Below are 7189 nucleotides of genomic sequence, written 5' to 3'. Positions count from 1 at the left end.
GACCCCCAACGAGATGGATCATCCAGGTGACATCATTGATGGCATCAAGTGTGGCAGCGGTAGTGAGGTTGGCCCAGGATCGGACATTGTTTCGTTCTTCTGTGCATGGGGTCGCTGTGAGTCGGTTCCGACTCGATGGCACCTGACAACAACAACAATAACAGTCACTGAGGCTAGCACAGGACCTTGTTCTGTCTCACTGGGGAGAACGTTGAGTTCCACCTGGGTCTGTCCAGGGTTGTGCCCAGCCTGATTGCCCCTCATGATGGGCGGAGTGTGGGCAGGACCCTGCAGAGACACTGGCTGTGGGCATGACTGTCATGTGGTCCCTTCTTGGCTCCTCCCAACTGAATCTGTGGCGAGTGGATAGGGTACTGCTTAGGATCATCCACTGGGGTAGTAGCGGAGGCTTAGTGGGTCGAGGTGTATGGGCTTTTGAGAGAGTGGGTGGCAAGTTGAGGCCTGGGGTGGGTACTAGGGCTCAGTCAGTGACAGGTGTGGAGCTGAGGGTCTCCAGATTCACAGCACCAATGTATCAACCTTGGCTCCCTAGGCTCCACCTTGGAGACGTGGGTGTGCCTAGGTGGTTCAGGGCTCTGACTTGTTGGGTCTCTACAAAAACAAAGCATGCCTGCCAAATCTTTCTCTTCTGTGTCACTAAATGTGTCTGCTGGTGGTAGCTGGGGAGGCTTGGGGACCAGGATGAGGGACAGGAGTATCTTGGGCACAGGTGCTTGTTAACCAGGTAAGGCTGGGAGCCTGGGGTCGCGTGTGTAGGCTTTCTAGCTCCTGGAGACATCATGAGAAGGCATCTTGGGGTGGTGGGGCTGGCCTAGAAAACAGGGACTCTACCTCTGACTTCTGTGCCCTGTGGTCAGCAGGCATGCTGTATGAGCTGGTGCTGCTCACGGCTCTGGTAGTGATGGAAATGCACGGGATGAAGTTGAGAGGAAAAGAGGCTGGAAGGGCAGGTTAGAGTGGTGAAACACAAATGAGGTATGTGGCAATGTTCCAGATGCTTTCTGTGGGTCTGGAACAGTGTTGTCGAGTTAATTTGACTCATAGCAATGCTATAAGACAGAGTAGGATTGCCCCTAAGGGTTTTCCAGGAAGACCTGAGAAGAATAGATGCATTTGAATGATGGTGTTGGTGAAGAATACTGAATATACTATGGACTGCCAGAAGAATGAATAAATCTGCCTCAGAAGAAGTACAGCCAGATTTTCCCTTAGAAGCAAGGAAGGCAAGATGTTGTCTCACATACTTTGGACATGATATCAGGAGGGGCCAGTCTCTGGAGAAGGTCAGCATGCTTGGGAAAGTGGAAGGTCAGTGAAAAAGAGAAAGACCCTAGTGGAAAAGTGGATTAACACAGTGGCTGTACCAATGGGCTCAAACATAGGAGTGCTTGTCAAGATGACACGAGACTGGGCAGTGTTTCATTCTGTTGTACAAAGAGCCCCTATGAATTGGAACAGACTCAATAACCTCTAACAACAACGAAGTCTTCACGGAAGCAGCCTGCCTCATCTTTCTTCCTCAGAGAAAGACTGGTGTGTTTTCAGCTGCTGATGTTTTGGTTAGCAGCCCACGTTTAACTAAAACGTGGGGTGCCAAAACTCCTTTGGGGTACATTATGACTTCCTTTTACAGTACAGGGAGGGACCCAGCACTATCCATGGCCCGGCTAGGGAACAAAGCCTGAGGGAGGGTCAACCCTGATCCCACCCAGATCTTACCTGCCGGTGCTTCCTGGCCCGTGGACAAAACATCAGACTTGAACACTAAATAAGGGAGTCTCAGGCCAGGGCTGAAGAGTGCCCCAGGGCCCGTTCATGTGCCCCACTACCACTTCAAGGTCCTGTGGATACACATCCAGATTCCACTACCCCCTTGTAGCCCTCGTGTAGAGTCAGTCCTCTGTTGGCCGCAGTCACAAAACTTCTAAGACTTAATTAAAATCAATCTCCAATTACTCAAATGCCATTGATTTGGGCCTCAACTGATGGGGAAAATATTATCATCATTATGGAAAACATCAATATTAGATAGAGCATGGAGCATTTGCCTGCCCCTGTCTTGAAGCTGGAGCTCTGGGCTGGGGGCCACACAGCTCTGCCTCAGAAGCCTCTTCCAGACCCTCCCAGGAGGGAAGCCTATGGGGCTAGGGCCAACTCTGCCTCTCTCTGGTCCATTGTTGTCAGGTGCCGTTGAGTTGGTTCAGACCCATAGTGATCCTATACACAACAGAACAAAACACTTCCTGGTCCTGCACCATCCCACAGTCATTGCTCTGTTTGAGCCCATTGTTGCAGCCACTATGTCAATTCATTTTATTGAGGGTCTCCCTCCTTTTTGTTGATCCTCTACTTTACAAAGCAGGAGGTCTTTCTCCAGGGATCGGTCCCGCCTGATGACGTGTACATGAGATGATGTCTTGCAGGATGGCTAGATGGCTAGATGGCTCTTAGAAACAGGGCAGGGTTCCAGAAGTGCCTGGTTCAAAGTGATGCCCAGCAAGAGCTCACAAGAAACTATCATTGCTGTGACTGGAGTGTCCTTACTTCATTGGAAATCCCTGGTTGGCAGATCTGAGTCTCATCAGGATCCATTGCCCCTGCCTGGTCAACTTGTGGAGGGCAAGGTCCTTTAGCTTTCTGGTGAGTGTGTGCCACAGGAAAGAGTTCCTCACAAACTGCTCTGACTCAGCCTGGGCCTGGGGCCCAGCCAGAGGGCAGCAGGTATCAGGAGGGCAGCTTCAGGCACCAGAGACTCTATGTATGAACCAGTCCAGCAGTGTAGACCCTCAGCAGAGGAGTTAGGATAGAGAACAGGACACATCAATAGAGGTAGAACATAAGGGAAAGGGAGGTGATGTTGTATTGGCGGAAAAGGAGGAGGACGGGTCCAGGACAGAGGGAAGCCCCAGGAGACAGCTATATATTGAGAAGCCCTGATATGAAAGAATGATTAATTGGGAGACATATTGTAAATTACCCCCTCTAGTTTTCTGTTTTTCCTTAGAGAAGGAAATATAAAACTCTCAGCTCACCTGCCCTTAAATTGAAACGTCACATAAAGTATCTCCCATAAACAACAAATACTAAAAACCTGATGTCTTCCTGGCTCATGGCTGTTGAGGAGCAAAAGTCCAGACCAGGTTGGAAAGGAGGCCAGGAGGCAGCAAGCTGAGTGAAAGAAGCTCAAGGCAGAGAGGAGGTACTGACACTTGGACACTTGGCTGCTCCCTGTGGTTGCAGCGTCTTCATCTTATCTCCTGGTGGCCACTGTGGACCAGTGTCACAAGCTAGCCCCTAGGCCTGAGCTCTTGTGCCATGACAGGAAGGGACACTAAAAGTGACCAGGACCCTCAGAGTTCTACAGGATGGGGTGGAGAGAAAATGCAAGAGGGCAGGGATTATGTCACGGCTGGGCCTGCACTGTGACAGGCCCCCATACTCCCCTGGGCCTGGGGAGCTATCTTAATAGCCCCTTCTTATACAAGGACCAAGGCATTCCAGTGTGTTCCCCTAGCTCGCCCTGGGAGGTCAGGGGTGCAAACTCCAGGTGGCTTCTGGTGAGTGGGCACAAGCGGTGAGGGAGAATGTGACAGATGTGTGGGTTATGGGGGGCAACGAGGCAGAGGACAGGCTCCCAGGAGCTCATTCCTTGCCGGGCTTCCTAGACCCTCTGCACTGGGACCAAAGGCTTTTCTGAGCCAGAATTTGCTGAGCGCTGCACGGAGTCTTTGTCACTGTAATTAATGCCCAGCTTCCCAAGGCCTAATTAAGCTGGAATGGCTCCATAGTGGAGTGTCCCATTAGATCCAAGTTAATGTAACTGTTGTAGCAGCATCGAAATGAAGCTGATGTGGTCCCCAAGGAGGGGCTCAGCATGCTGGAGCCTTTGCCCTGAGGGGGCGACCGTTCCTGGTGATCACTTGGCAGAGGGAGTAGGGTCCACCCAAGTCCCTGATCTTGACCCCCTGACCCCAAAGGCCTGTTTTCTCCACTTGTACTTTGTCCCAGTTACATGTCAAATGCATGCCAAGTGTCAAAAAAGTCAGAAAATGCAAAAGCAAGTGGAGAAAGAATCACACACCATTGGAGTCCACTCCCTGCCATGGCCTCTGGGTTGACAAAATCTTTGGGGTGGCGGGGTTTCTGGAAGCCACCATGTGAGGAGTTCCTTGTTCTTTGGTGCCCTGCAGTTCTGGGAGGGACACAAAGCAGGACTGGAAGCCATCTGGGTCTTCTGTACCTACAGACCTCTAATCTCTGTGTGTCTCCATACCCAGATGACCTCAATGTAATAGGTAGTCCTGGGTGGGGCGTCTCTGCCTGTGGCCAAGGGGTGGTGTCTGGTCAGCTCTTCACATGCAGAGCTGTGGTTTGATTCCCCCGAGACCTTGGGGAGGAGACTTGAATAGAGTGGACGGCAAGAAGAGGTCACTTCATGGAGGTTATCGCTGTGGACTCTGGATTCAGATTCATCTGGTGTGGCGCTGTGGGATAAGAGCAAGATTGGTGGTTCTCACCAGCAGCTCCTTGGGAACCCTATACAGGGTTGCCATGAGTCGGAACCTACTCCACAGCACTGCACAGTAACAACTGGGCCTACATGCTGGGAGGCTGAGTCTATTACCTGTAGCCCCCAAGCTCATGGCCTATAGCCAAGCTGTTCCTTCACAGAAACTGGCAGGTGGGGACAGGTTCCTGTTATCATAGCCTCATAGTCCCACCTTGTCCTTCTCTGAACTCTGATGTCTATGTGTTTCTCAGCCCCATGTGTGTATTGGATGGCAGGAGTCCCAGGGCTTCCCCTGTGGTCCTGCACCCCAGCCCTCCTTCCTGTGGGTGTGTAGTTCCCGAGTCCACTCACGAAGTCTGTTGTTTCTACAGAGACCGTGTGGCGTGTTTGTTCAGTGAGAATGGCTTTGCTGGAGCACCCTCTCAGCCACTACGTCCATAGTTGATCACTTTGGAGTGTTGGCAGTGCAAGCCAGGCAACGTCGAGAAAACTATACCTGTTGGAGGGCCAACAGGACTGATCCACCCCTGGCTTGGAGGGACTCCTCTTTGCATAAAGCCCCTGCTCTCCATTCATACGCTCTGGTAGTGTAGTGGTTAAGAGTCAGGCTGCTAACTTCAAGGTCAGCAGTTTGAAACTACCAGCTGTTCCACTGGAGAAAGATGAGGCTTTCTGCTCCCGTAAAGATTTACAGCCTTGGAAACCCTGTATAGGGTCGTTATGAGTCGGAACCGACTCCACGGCACTTAACAACAACAAAAACTCCATTCAAGCTGCTATGGCTGTGAGCAGCCCATGGGGGGCATGTCCTGGGCCTGAGGGGAGGGACCCCCAGAACATCCTGTCTTGTTGGGGTCTTGTCTCACTGTGCATCAGTGGGAGTCAGGGAAGAGTTGGGGAGGCTGGGGGTTGCTGTGGATGGGGACTGGCCCTGGGGTCAGAGGCATTAGGGGTCTGTCCAGGGACATCACCAGCGAGCTGCAGGGCCAGGAAGACTGTGCACCCTCATTAGGGGACCGAGCGGGTGACACGAAACAACTGTCTAAAATTTTTGTTTAGTGTTTCAGCAGGAATTTACATGTTATTTTTAATTAAAAAAAAAAAAATCCCTGTAGTCAGTTACAACAAAAGCATTTTTTTAAGCCCAGCTTTCATGTATCGATAGGCTTACAAGACTAAGCTCTATGTTAATTTACTTTTCAAACCTTCTAAAATGAGCTGGACTGCAAAGCTGGTTTGAATCACAAGGTCAGCGGTTCAAATTCACCAGCCACTGCTCTGAAACCCTATATAAGGTCGCTGTGGAACCGACTCAATGGTACTTAATGACAACAACAGATGTGCTTATGGAGTTCTGGTGTGGTATTGTAGGAAAAGCATTGGACTGCAAGGTTGATTTGAACCATGAGGTCGGCGGTTCAGACTCACCAGCTACTCCTCAGAAACACTATATAAGGTCATTGTGATTTGGACATGATTTCACGGCACTTACCAACAATGAGCTCATGCTTAGTAGAGTGGAGGGTCAGAGAAAAAGAGGAAGACCCCAAGTGAGATGTATTGGCACCAAGGCAGCAACAATGGGCTCAAGCATAGCAGCGATTGTGAGGATGGCCCAGGACCAGACAGTGTTTCATTGCATAGGGTCACTATGACTCGGTACCGACTTGATGGCACCTAACAACAACAATGTGCTCCTAAGGGAGCCTGGGAGCATAGTAGATTATGAGTCAGTCTGCTCACCACAGGTCAGCAGTTCAAATCTACCAGCTGCTCCAAGGAAGAAATGTGAGACTTTCTGCTTCCATAAAGATTTATAGTCTTGGAAATGCTCTATAAGGTTGCTGTGAGTCGGAACTGAAGATGGCACACACCCTCCACCACCATCACCAATGGGCTCCTGTGGCCGGCACTGTCATTCATCTCTAACTACTACGATGCTTCAAATCACATCGTTTTGTGCACTACACACATCTGTGTGCTGTTGCTTTCATTGCTGTTGATATGTATTTTTTCTTTCTGGAAAGGTTTATATATATATATATATATATATATATATATATATATTGGGGGTAGTACAGTTGGACAGGGACCTGCTCCATCCTTTTTGGCAGCCACCTTCCTCATGGCAGCCAGGACGTTGCTCAGCTCCCCTCACTTCCTTTTGGCAAGGATGTATGTCTGCAACCTTTCCTTGATGAACTTGAATGCCTGCTTGTCCTTGGGGACCTTGAGCACGCTGCTCATAGGGTGCAAAGCTTTGTACCTCCTGGATCCTGTCCCACACAAACTTGGTGCGCTTGGTGAGGCACCACAGTGGTGGCTGCACCTTGGCTTGCCCACATTCTTGGTTACCTTGTGGCCCTTGTTGAGGCCAATGGCTGTAGTGTAGCTCATAGCCATGGCTGCCGCAGCAGATTCTGTTGGTGTTTTTATAGATGATAATTTTGTCAAATTTTCTGGTGTTTTAGCTACAATATTGTGGTAATTAATATTTGTGAACCTATATCAATAACTTTTTTGAGAATGAAATGGTAATTAAAGGAAAAGGAGAGAAATTTTTAAAAAGCTTCCATTCAGTTACTAATAATGTAACTAATGATATTGTAATTCAATGTAAAAAGATCTTACTAAGGCTGTGGTTAGTATTCATATAAT

At 49.6% G+C, this 7189-nt stretch overlaps 1 pseudogene; it reads right to left on the bottom strand.

Annotated features, from left to right (window-relative positions):
• Window positions 1-6934, bottom strand: part of LOC102812764 — a 26355-nt pseudogene extending 19421 nt beyond the window's left edge.
• Between the last annotated feature and the right edge of the window lie 255 nt (window positions 6935-7189).

Source organism: Chrysochloris asiatica, unplaced genomic scaffold (genome assembly GCF_000296735.1).
Source record: "Chrysochloris asiatica unplaced genomic scaffold, ChrAsi1.0 scaffold00340, whole genome shotgun sequence".
NCBI lineage: Eukaryota > Metazoa > Chordata > Mammalia > Afrosoricida > Chrysochloridae > Chrysochloris > Chrysochloris asiatica.
Note: the sequence above shows the minus strand (reverse complement) of the source record. Positions and strands in the feature narration are given on the sequence as shown.